The sequence below is a fragment of the Sarcophilus harrisii genome, chromosome 2 (genome assembly GCF_902635505.1).
Source record: "Sarcophilus harrisii chromosome 2, mSarHar1.11, whole genome shotgun sequence".
NCBI classification, from domain to species: domain Eukaryota; kingdom Metazoa; phylum Chordata; class Mammalia; order Dasyuromorphia; family Dasyuridae; genus Sarcophilus; species Sarcophilus harrisii.
The window spans coordinates 474,219,606-474,232,617 of record NC_045427.1 but is presented as its reverse complement, the minus strand read 5'-3'; the positions used below and the strand labels follow the sequence as shown (position 1 = coordinate 474,232,617).

Genomic DNA, 13,012 nt, shown 5'->3' with positions numbered 1-13,012 from the left:
CTTCATGCAACATAACCACCCTGGGGAGTGTTCTGGGATGGCTGGAACCAAGGGAAAGATAACATGAAGAAATAAAAACAAAGGTAAATAATGCTTTCCAACTGTAGTTTCCAGTAACTGTTACTTCCAATGTATGTTACTGACTGAAAGACTTTTTTTCCTCATGGTTTTGTGATAGTCAATATCAATTAAGCAATAAGTATTTATTAAGTACCTACTATGTGCCAGGCATTGCGAATACAAAGCCCCAAATGAAACCCTAGAGGAGCTTGAACTCTATCAGGGGAGCAAGTGTATACATAAGTATATATAAAATAAAACATAAGTTGAAGGGAAGTAACAAGAGGGATGGTTAGGAAAGATCTAAGGTAGAGATGCCTAATGTAGTGATAGAGCATTAGGCATCTCTACCTTAGACCTTGGCTTAAGCTGAGCTTTGACAGAAAATAGAGATTCTAAGAAGCAAAGTCGAGATGGGAGTGCACTCCAGCCACAACAAAGCTGTACAAAGGCAATGAAATGTGATATGGAGTACAGTAGGTGAGAAATTGCAATAAAGCCAGTTTAGCATATATAAAGAGAAGTACTGTTTATACAGTACTAACCTTTTCAAGTGCTCTGATACATGAAAATTTATAAACAGCATCCTCTTCAAAAATGAAAGAACTATTCACACTGAAGGCAGGGAGTGTTTCATTTTTATCTTTGTAGTTACAATGCATTTAAACTGAATTAGAGATTGTACTATAAGACTGTTTTGTTATAAGCATTCTAGTAATCTGTATAATAAGGCTAGAAAGGTAGATTGAAACCTTATCATAAGGGCTTTTAAATGCCTTCTGAAGAGTTATATTTGATTCTAATAGAAATAGGGCACCACTAGAGTTAACTGAGGCCTTAGGGAACTGACATGATCTGACCTGTGCTTGAGCAAAGTCACTTCTGCAACAGTGTGGAGGACATTTTGGAGAAGGGAGATACCTGTAGCCAAGAAACTAATTATGAAGCATGTGCAATAGTCCAAATGAAAGGTGATAAAAGTTTGAATTAGGGTGGTGAACTGTTAAAAGGGGGACAGATGCTAGAGATATTGTGAAAACAGAACTGACAAAAATAACTGATGGATATGTAATCATTTCCATGTTAATAACAATAATAATGGTTAATATATAGAGTTTAAAGATTTGCAAAGCTCATAGACATATATTCATCTTCTGAATATAGCTACATTAACATACACATTCTATTAACTTCAATAGTAAAAAATAAAGTGTGAAATTTTCCTTGAAAAGGGAAAGAAATGTAGCAAATATCAGTACCATTTATTCCATTTTATAGGGAAAGTTCTGAGGAAATATCATGTACACTTTGTTATACAACTGTTTTTAACTCCTACTACCAGAATGAATAATAAAAGTCTAGACAGTGGAGCATTTGTTTTCATGAATATACAAGTAGAAGATAATAAGTTAAAATATTCTACTTTTCAAATATATTTTGCTCAAAAAACATAATTGCATTAGATTCATGTCATAAAGCCTGCAGAAACTTTCAAGTAGCCAGCCTATGCAAATCTTTACTTTGGTTGATTTGAGTAAAAGCAATCAATCGACTAATATGACTAACAGGAAAATTAATTATGGATGTATGCTCATAACAGGACACTGCAGAAGACTGCAGAAGAAAGCTTCCACTTTTAATTATCGGCTTTCTTCCTTTATCAAAGCCTCCCACAACATCGCCATGTATAGTTTATTTTTTACTTAAATACTAAATAAAATGGGCATTAACATACACAAAACAACAACAAAAAGAGGAATTGTACGTGAAAATGCAGACCTCTGTTATGTACAGCTTGCTTTTCTTTTTAATTATAAAATAAATTCAAGCTGTTGCTCTCAAAGCTGTCTTGCTTGTCTGATTCAAAGTACAATTTTAATCTACTTCATGAAATAAGAAATGAAAAAGAAGTCTAATAAAATGTAAGGATTAAACAAAATCAATCTTGACTTATAAATTTAACTTTTGTTTTTTTTAATCATTGCTATGTCTGTCCAAAAGAGAAAAGTCAAGCCTTTCTCTCTATAAATCAAAGTTAAATTGTAGATGGCAAGGAAGGGGATCAAAGGCAAATTTCTCATGTGCTCCATATTCTACTAACCTTTTCAAGTGCTCTGATACATGAAAATTTATAAACAGCATCCTCTTCAAAAATGAAAGAACTATTCACACTGAAGGCAGGGAGTGTTTCATTTTTATCTTTGTAGTTACAATGCATTTAAACTGAATTAGAGATTGTACTATAAGACTGTTTTGTTATAAGCATTATAGGTTTCTAAAGTTCTGAATTTATATTAAATGACTCTGAGCTGATAAGTAATGAAGAATATAGGAAAATTCATGGTGACTTCTACACAGTCAATTTTACATTAGATTTTACACTTATTAAATGACACCAAGAACCTTAGCTGTTACTTCATGTTAACATCCCCTGTCAAACAATACTCCAACATTTAACTGGGCTCCAATATTTTTATAAAAGAAATTCTCATATTTTGTGTGTGATAAACTGAATTAAAGATAAAATTGCAAAAAGGTAAAATATCATTAGAAATTATTTGAAATCACTTAATATTAAAAAGACTTAATTATAAAAATTAATCATTTCTACTTTCTGAATATAGCTTTATTCAATATTTAAACAGGCCACAAGATTCAAATTGCATAGCACATTCAATTATATTTTAAATCAGTAGTTACCAAAATGTAATTCCCAGCAAAAGTCCCGGTATTTAAGGTAGTCTAGTCTCTTACATCCATTAAATGAAAAGGTTAAATTTTCTACATTTTGTATGAATGATTTAATTGTGATGATTCTCACTGGTGTTTCGTTATTTTAAAGAAAAACTGCACAAAGGATTTATTGTACTGAAGACTTCATGCCCAGACTCCAGCTAACACAAAGGTTCAAACAGGTGTCAATACACTATGACTTATGTCAACTGACAAATGATTATGAGAGACTAAAGATTGCAACTCTCTATATTTTATCTAACAGAAAGAAGGTAGTCCCGAAAATTACTACCATCATAGTCACCACAGTACCAGGGGAAAAAAAGCAAAAGAAGCTTCACAGCCATCCAGATTAGTAGTAACCTTAAAAATCTTTTTTATTTTGTTTAAGAAAAAAAGAAAAGAAAAGAAAAAGTATTTAAAGTGGAGGTTTATGGGGCTTCTTTAAAAGTAGGCTTCACCAGATACTAGTGGACTCTTATAGGGTATGTTTTCTGTTTAAGGTGAGGCATTTCTTTTATCCCAAAAGGAAAATCCTAAAAGTTGTCTTAAAAATTGTGTGAAAGTTCTCCAACAACACGATAATTATTTCTGTTTCCTTCTTATTACCTATAGTAAAAATGAGAGTCACTCAAGAAATGCAAAGGACCTAGGGAGATCAAAAAAGGGGAAAGACTAGCTTTTTTTTTTTTTTTTTTTTTTTGGGGTATGTGAAGGGAACAGACTAGTCTCAACTGAACGCACCATTATGAATCCTCTCGCTGAGGGATTCCTATATATACAAAAAACACTCATTATTATTAACTATGTGAATTTATTCCATATCTCATTTCCCACCTTTCCCACCCAAATCATCTAATGTATATTCCGACATATAAACATAATAGCCAATATGTTTGGGATGCTATCAATAAAAGTAAATTTTATATCATCTAAAAAAGCTATTTCATCTTCTTGACAAAACTCTTCCCTTGCTCAGTTTTAAAAAATGTTCCAAATGTGAAAATCACACATGCAAGTATATTTTAGTCATCATTACAAGATTATCAATTTAACTATAATTAATATATAGTAATAGCACTTTAAGATTTCTAAACCATCTAACATCTATTAATTCAGTTGAGCCTGACAACTATTCTAATGTCCATCTTATGGATCAATTTTTGGCATTTCAAAAATTTTGTCCCTAGTAAATATCTGACATAATAACTGGCAGCATAAAGTCCAACTCAAATAATTATTTTTCTATTATGACAAGAGACATGACATCATATAAACCAAAATAATAATTAAAAAAGTAACAAAGTTTATGCTATACTTTCAATTTCATGATGTAAAAACAACAACAAAAAAAATACTGGACAAAAAATGAAGAAAGCTAGGTTCTAGTCTCAGCTCCACCAATGACTAGCTGTGGAACCTTGATCAAGCTCACATCAATTCTCTTGGGGTTATTCCCCCATTGTAAAAAGAAAGGAGTTGAACTAAGTAATTGCTAAGTTCTAACATTTTGTGAATAAAGGAAATTTTATTTCTATCAAACTACAGGACCATATCTGCTGACATCCAAACAGTCCCATTTTAGTAATTAAAGTTATCTGACTTATCTACATGAGATAGATAATCTCTATGGTCCCATCCTGCTACAGATGTATACTGCCATATGGTAAAAAAGAAAAAATGTATTTCAGTAAGCATCTATTATCTCCAAATGCAAGATGATGAGGATCTATGATATCCAAATAATTCAAGAGGTAAAGAGGGAACGTTGAAAAATTGTTCTGCTGTTGGACAATTATGGTCTAAGACATGAGGCTAAAGAAAGCTGGCTCTAATCATTGTTTAATATATGTAGATATCTAAAGAAAAACAAAGATCTATAAATATATATATTACACAAATACACATATATAAAACATATACTATATAATATGCTATAATAACTCTAATATGTTTTGTGATTCTTTATAGTCAGTATAAAACAAACTACTAAGATTTACAGGAATGTACAACACTTGGAAATGGAAGATGTTGGTAATATTAAAAGAGAGCTAATGTAATCTCTGAAGAACTGAGAAAAAGATTAAAATCTACATCTTAATAGTTTTGCTATTAGCTTTGCTTCACATATTGGATACATAAAGCTTATTTCAAAATTTCAAAATAAATTCTGGGGAACATGCAGCTTGTAGCTCTGTGAATATATTTATTTAAGTCACTTGTACTCAAAGCTTCTAGATCGTTTCCTTTGTAAACTCAGATATTTTATTACAAGCATTTAAAACATTATTCTGAGAAGGGGGCCATAAGGTTCATCACACTGCCAAATGGGTCTATGATACACAAGTTAAGAAGCCTTAGTAATTTTTAACTCACTCACTGTCTCTGGCATATTTATATGGCTTATTTATTAAGGGTATACTTGTTGAACCCTAAACTAAGTCCCCATTTAAATATGACATAATCTGTGCCTTCAAGAAGTTTATAACTGTATTCCTCTGGATCTCATCATCATGCCCAAGAAACCTTAGACATTCTGCACAATCCTCTCAGCCCTGGAATTTACATCTGTAAAGGGACAGTATTCCCTTCCCTCAGACTGGAAAGGTTAGAGAAGGAATGAACCCCCATTTAAGGAAGGCATCAAGCCAGCCATCTCTTCATTTTCCATGTGGCTTCAACATTCCTCTGAACTTTACCATCACACAACCCCAAACAAGATACACTCTTTTCTTCTTTTGTGTGTTATTTTTTCCCCATTAGATTGTAAATTCCTTGAGGGCAGGGACTTTCTTTTTCACTTTTTTTTTTTTATTCTCAGCATTTAGTACAGTGTCTGGCACATAAAAGGCACTTCATAAATGTATATTGACTATTTTATGTAAGTGCACTGTAGAGTTGCAAAACTAAGTATCAAGTCTGAAAGGGAAAGGAAGAGGGTGAAACCATGGAAGGGCACAGGTTTTGACTGGGCTTTAAAAGAAAGGTAGAAGAAATTCAGTGGAAAAGAAGAGGGGAAACATTCTAGTTATAGAGAACAATTCAATTCAAGGTGTTTTTAATCAAGCATTTTATTAGATGGTGAGTACTAGGATAGGTGCTGGAAACACAAACACACACACACAAAAATATGTCTTTCCCTTTTTGGGAATGGAGAAATATATAAATAAGTAAACAGAAAATAGATAAGAAATAACACAAATTAGTGAAAGAGAAGGAAAGAAGAGACACTAATTGGTGGAGTCAAAAAATCTGAACTGGGTCTTAAAGGGAGTCAAGACCCCCAAAAGACAGAACTGAGCAGGAAGAACATTTCTGGCATGGAAGATAACCTTACAAAGGTCCTCTGATGGTATGTGGAGGATCATGTGTGAATAACAACATATAGGATAGTTTGGTTAAAGGTGAATGAAAGCAATGTGTAATCAGCCTGGCAAAATAGGATAGTCCCATATTGTGACTGGCTTCAAATGCCAAACAGGGAAAGCTGTATTTTAGTTTAGAAGCAAAGGTTTTTAACCTGAGATATATGGTGATCCAAGCAGATTCTTCCAGATTGGTGAAAGGTTCTGAATTTTTATGGACAATGTAAAACTATCTCAGATTTTTAAGCAATCTTTAAGATTTTCATAGCAGCAAAATGAAAGCTGGACGAGAGATAAGACAACAAGGGTAGGAAGACCTATAAGGTTACTATAATAGGCTAGGGAGGCAATAATAAAGACCTAACTCATATGTCATTCCCCATATACAATTTATAGACCAAGTCTTATTCTTTTTTTTCTTCAAAAGATCTCTCTTAAAATTCTTAGTCTATTAGGATGGAAAATACCATACACATCCAGAGAGAGAACTATGGAGACTGAATCATAGTATTTTCACCTTTTTTTTGTTTGTTTTCTTTCTCATGATTTTTTCTCTTTTGGTCTAATTTTCTTGCACAACATGACAAATATGGAAATATGTTTAAAAGGATTGTATATATTTAACCTATATCAGATTGCTTGCTATCTTGGGGAGGGGAGAGGTAAGGAACAGAGGGAGAAAAGTTTGGAACACAGTCTTATAAAAATGAATGTTATATATGTTTTGGAAAAATAAAATACCACTGAGAAAAGATGGGGGGAGGGAGGAATTCTCTGTCCAGATTCTCAACAATTCACACCTGAATTAAACTAGCCTCTTTCTCTGACAGTCTCACTATTTCAATTCAACAACAAATTCAGGATAGTACATCAGAAAGAACACTGGATTTGGAGTTTAAAGATATGGGATCAAAGTGCAAGTCATTGAAACTCTCTGACCTGAGTTTTCCTACCTATACAATGATAGCATTAGAATGGACCAGATGCTCTTTATCTGAATTTTTTTTAAAATGATAATCGGTTTTCTTATATTCTGTTGTATTTTATTTTATGCATTAAAAACATTGTTCTGAGGAGTCCATAGATGTTAACAGACAGCCAATGGGGTTCATGACACCAAAAAAAGGCAAGGAACCTGGATTTCATGGCCTCCTAAGTCTCTTTTCCACAAATATGGGTCTAAAAATGTGATTCAAGTGCTCAAAACTCCAGTGGCTCCCTTTAGGATCAAATATGAATTCCTCTGGTCTTTAAACAACTTGGTCCCCGATTTACTTTTCCAGCCTTTCTTTGCATACATACTGTTCTCCATTCTGACCTCTGAAGTCTAGCCAGACTAGCCTTTGTGCTGTTCCTCCCATAACATTTCATCGTCTGTCCAGATGTCTTTATATTGGCTGTCCCTCATGCCTGGAATGAGTTCTCTCTTTACCTCCATATCTTAGAAATTCAAACCAAAAGCCATCTTCTCCATAATGCCTTTCCAGATTCCTCCAGCTGTTGGTGCCTCCTTCTGAAAATAGTTTTGTATTTATCTTGTATATATTTCTATATGCTTATAGAGAGATAGTACCTTCCCTGATAAGACTATAAGCTCCTTGAGAACACAGACTGTTTTAGTTTGTCTTTGTATACGTCCCATAAGCATCTCAAATTCAACATGTCCAAAACAGAATTCATTATCTTCCCGCCAAAATCTTCCCCTTTTCCCATTACTGTCAAGATTACCACTATCCTCCCAGTCACCCAGACTTGCAAACAAGATATCATTCCTGATATCTCATTCTCATTTCCCAAATCCAAATCTATGGTCAAGGCCTATTAACTCTACTTTCACAATATCTCTCACATATGTCTCCTTTCCTCTGGCACTAACCCCATGCTGACAAAGGTCTCTATTACGTCACACTTGGACTATTGTAATAGCCTTCAAATTGATAATCCCTACATCAAGTGCCTCCCCACTACAATCCATCTTCTAGTTCCCAAAGTGATTTTCCTAAAACATGGGTTTGATTGTTTTACTCTTCTGTTGAATAAATGCCAATAGCAACCAATAGGTTGAGAATACCCCGAGAATCAAATATAAAATCCTGTTTAGCATTTAAAGTCCTTCACAATCTGTTTCTTTCCTATCTGTCCAGTTTTCTTACACTTTACTCCTATGCAATCCAATTACACTAACCTACTTAACTGTTCTTCACACATGATATTCTATTTCAGCTATATGCATTTGCACTGGCTGACTCCCTTGCTTGGAATGCTCTTTCCCACCCCCCACCCCACTTTCTATTATTGGCTTCCTTCAAGATTCATCTCAAATTCCAATTTCTACAAGAGGCCTTTCTTATTTCTGTTTTTCCCTCATTACTACTGCTTTCTTTCTGTGATTATTTTCCAGTTTTAGTGTTTTGAAGCATTATAGTTACTTACAAATTGTTTCCCTAATCAGAAACGAAGTTTTGTGGAGCAGGAACCATGTTTTTGCAATTTTCCCAGTGCTTGGTTGGTCATTATCCTTCATTCTCGAAGAGGACTAAAATGACATCACTAGGTTAGAGGTGAGTTGCTATGTGAGGCTGATCAGATCAGTAAGAGCTTGGAGTGCTCTGCCACAGGTCAGGCACTAATAGCCCATTATGAACATTTGAGGTAACTTTTCTATTGTACATCTCATGTTTCTTTTGGGCTAATTCAATTCTGCTTTGCTCATAGAGCACAGCACCTTCTCTGATGAGGGAATGCCATGCCAGCTGGCATAGGCCAGTGTCTCCCATGTATAATCAATTCTAGAGTTCTTAACTTGAGAGTGTCCCTGTATCGCTTTTTCTGTGAGCACTTGCCCTTGGTGAGTTCTCCATAAATGCTAAATGAAAAATGAAAACTCCACAGTGTGTACCAGCAGGATAGTTCACCCACCTCTAAGAAGGTAGCATTCAATTCCATCAAAAGTAAAGTACAATTGAAACTTAGAGAGATGCAGGATTCTTGGCTTAGTAAAAAGGCAGATGAAATTCAGTTTTATGCAGATAGCAAAAAATTCAAAGAATTTTTATGATGCACCAAAGGCCATTTATAGACCAAGGACCTCCCATGCATCTCAACTACTCAATGCTGATAGTGTCACAGTGATTAGTGATAAGGACATGATACTAGAGAGATGGGCTGAACACTTCCATAGTGTCCATCATCAATCAATGCTGAAGCTATTGACTGTTTACTTCAAGTTGAAATCAATCACTCTCTACCTGAAGCTACAACAGAAGAAGAGGTTTTGAATGTCATTAGGCTATCTTCGTGTGGCAAAGCACTAGGTGCTGATTCTATTCCAGCTGAGATTTATAAAGTGGGGGGGAGGGGCCATTTGTCATACAAAAGCTGCCCAAAAATTTTTCCCTCAGTGCTTAGCAGAATTTCTATCACTGCATCTCACTTTCTATATCCAATCTGTTGCCAAGACTTGTTAACATCTCTCCAATATACCTCACCCCTCCACCCCCATTTCTTTCTTATAACACAACCACCACTTTAGTAGAATTGGATTAGTTGGATTACTACAGTAGCTTGCTGGTGGCTCTACCTGTCTCAAGTCTCTCCTTACTCCAATCCATCCTCCATTCAGGTGCTAATTTTCTATAGGCACAGGTCTAATCATGTCACACCTAGAGCCCGAATCAATGAATTCCAGTGGCTTTCCTCTTGCCTCCAGATTAAAATAAAAAATGCTGTTTGACATTCATTAACCTATCCCTTGTCTACATTTCCAGCCTGCTTATTACCTAGTTTTATGGGAGACACTGACATAAGACGGATCAGTATTCTGTGCCCGCATCGAAGGCACTATGTTCTACTGAGCAAAGCAGAATTTCAGCAGCTCACAAAACAACAACAACAACAACACGTGAAATGCACAAATTTAGGGAATTCTCCACTCCAAATGTTCATATGGAGTGGACTATTTGTGTCCAATTTGTGGTAAAGCTTTCTGAGCTCCTATTAGTCTGATCAGCCAAAGTCTAAAACACTGTATCTTGACCCCAACATAAAAATGTCATTCTGGTCCACTTCAAGCAGGAAGGACAATTACACCTATTCCCTTACACAAACTCTTTGATTCACAGCCACTGAACTGCTGGATATTCCATGAAAAAGTTACTGCAACTCTTGGCTTCAGGCATTTTATCTGGATGTCCTCCTTACTTGAACATTTTCCTTCTGTCCAATTGATGACCTCCTTGGATTCCTTTAAGTTTCAAATAAAACCACACCTCCAAAAGAAAACCTCCAACTCCTCTTCATTCTAGTATCTTTCCTCTATTAACTATTTCTTATTTATCTTGCATATAATTTGCTTTGTAGATATTTATTAGTACATTGTCTCATTCATTAGAATGTAAGCTCTGAAGCCTGAATGCATCGGGAGGGAGGGAGGAGACTCCCCACCTTAAGTTTTGTTCTTGAAATCAAGCTATCTTTTCTTTCCTTGCTCCTTTATCAGGCTGGGAATGAGATGTGCTGATCATTTCCCCATCCTACCGCCTTTCTGTGTAGGATAGTCCCCTGCCAAAAGAGTTAGATTCATGATTGGCCTCCACTGTTTTCTATTTTCCTCCAAGACTTCAAGTCTTGTCACCTTTTGTTTGTGTCACTAAGTTTTCTCACTCAGGCAGGCCTGCTTTTCTGCATGACCTCTTGAGAAGAGAGGAACATATTACTTATAGCAATACTTTTCTATAATGTAACCTGGCCTCCTCACAATTGTTAAGGGAAGAACATTTCCTGGGTGAATAGGTTTTTTTTTTTTTCCCGTGTGTGTGTATGTATATTTAACCTTTTGATTCCTAACTGTACAGAATAGCTCTTGGAATGGGTAAGAGGTGGAGAATTGCGTGGGCATATCCTTTTCCATTTGTTTAAAACAAATAGTTCACCTCAGCAAGCTTAAAATTCCCTTGTGGCCAAGAGATATTTTTGTCTAATCCATCAGATTCAACTGGAGTTTCTTTTTTGTCTGGGTAGGGATTGTAGACACAATAAGCTGACTTGACTGAAACATAGGGCACTAACTAAATGATCTTTCTGATAACTAGACACGGCCAAATCATTTCCCTCCACTGACTGTTTCTCCATCCATAGAATAAAGGGCAGGCAGCCTGGTACAGTGGAAAGAACCTTGGATTTGTAATCAGAGGAACTGGGTTTGAATCTCACCTTGTCTCTTACTCCTTGGGGCATCACAAAACTTCAGTCTCGATGTCCTCATTTGTAAAATGAGGTGGTAAGGCATATTAAATTACCTGCTGTCTAGTGGAGGGGGTAGGAAAGGAAAAAAAAAATTGGAACACAGGGTTTTGCAGGTGAATGCTGAAAACTATCTTTGCATATATTTCGAAAATAAAAACTATTATTAAAAAACAAATGAGACGGTTATTGCCTATGACCTTGGAGGTCCAAGACCCGACGCCTAGAACGCCTCTAAAGCAGTTTCCAAATTTGATTTCCATGATCCCTGGAATGTTTCAGGTAGCAGCTGCCTAGCCCTGCGTCCCAGGGAGGGAGGAGAGAAGGGAAGGCAGTCGCCCGGCTTGAAGCCTCCTGTGCTCAGCTCCGTACAGAGGCTTTCTCTACATGGGAGGGAAGGAGCGTGGGGAGTGGGGGCTTCCAGGGAGCGGGAGGGCAGAGGCCTGAATGACAGGAGGGGACCCACGGGCCGCCGCACGCTCCCCTCGGGTGTTACGCGCTACCCGGAGCCACAAGGCTCGGTGGGGCATCCCGCCCAGCCACAGGCGCGGAAGGCGCTGGCACGTTACCCCAGTGAAGGCCTGGAGAAGACTCCAGGCCGGGAAGTGGTGGTCGGGCGCGGCCCCAGCCCCAGGCGGAGCGGAGAGGTCCGCGCGCCAGCCGGAGCCCCGTCAGGGCCGGGGGCGGTACAACGCCTCAGGGACGCTATTTCCGGTAGAACGCAAAGGCAGGCCCGGCCCGGGCAGGAGCCGGCGGCAGCCCAGGATGGAGGACTGGCGGGTGAAGGCTTCCTTACCTGGCCCTGGAGCTGCCGCCGCCGCCGCCGCCGCCGCTGCCGCCGGAGCCGGCTCGGAGGAGGCGCAGGAACGAGGCCGAAGGGAGCTGCTGCTTCTCGCGCCGCTCACCGGAGCGTCCTGATTGGCGGAGAGGGGTCTCTCCCAGCAGCCTCCGCGCGGACTCGCCACCAAATTAACTTTATTGGAAGAAAGCGCTCAGGGACAAGGCCCACGCGGCGCCAAGAGCTGCGCTGAGGAGCGGGCCCCTAAGCGGCGGCTCTTCACCAGAAGGCCTAGGCAGAGCTGGTTAGAGAGAGACTTTTCCCTGAGGTACGAGTTGGCCCCCGACAGCCTCCCCACGCCCCTGAGAGTCTGTTTTCTAGCCTTTAGGCCCTCGATACCACCAAAGATCCCGCTGACATCTTTGGCTGCCATTCCGTGCTGTGGGCGTGTCCTGAGCTTGCAGTCCGTCCGGTTCCTACAGCAAGCCTCCCCATTTTGCATTATGCTAATAAGCAGTAATAACGATTATAATAACTGGTGCTGACTATAATAATGACGTAGTGTTTTATGATTTGCATGTTATCTCTACGTAATCTGTAATGATTCTATTCAACAAACAGCAAGTGCCGAATTTTGTGCTGAGCTCTGGGGATACAAAAAGAAGCAAATGACTGTCCTGCCCCCGTGGAGCTTGGAGCCGTACAGGGGAGGTGACATGCAAACAAGTAGACACCATAAATTGCATATAGGATAAATAGGAAATAATTAACGGAAGGAAGACAGTGGAATTAAGTTAATAATAACACTGTTTCTTCAGGAAGGCGTTATCATCCT

General features: G+C 37.8%; 1 protein-coding gene across 1 annotated transcript in view; it reads right to left on the bottom strand.

The window, feature by feature from the left end:
- NUP93 (nucleoporin 93) overlaps positions 1-12,635 on the bottom strand; it is a 126,109-nt gene extending 113,474 nt beyond the window's left edge. Inside the window, exon 1 of the mRNA XM_031954539.1 lies at positions 12,196-12,635. The gene's annotated coding sequence lies outside the window, so the exon portion shown is untranslated. The remainder of the gene's footprint in view (positions 1-12,195) is intronic.
- Between the last annotated feature and the right edge of the window lie 377 nt (positions 12,636-13,012).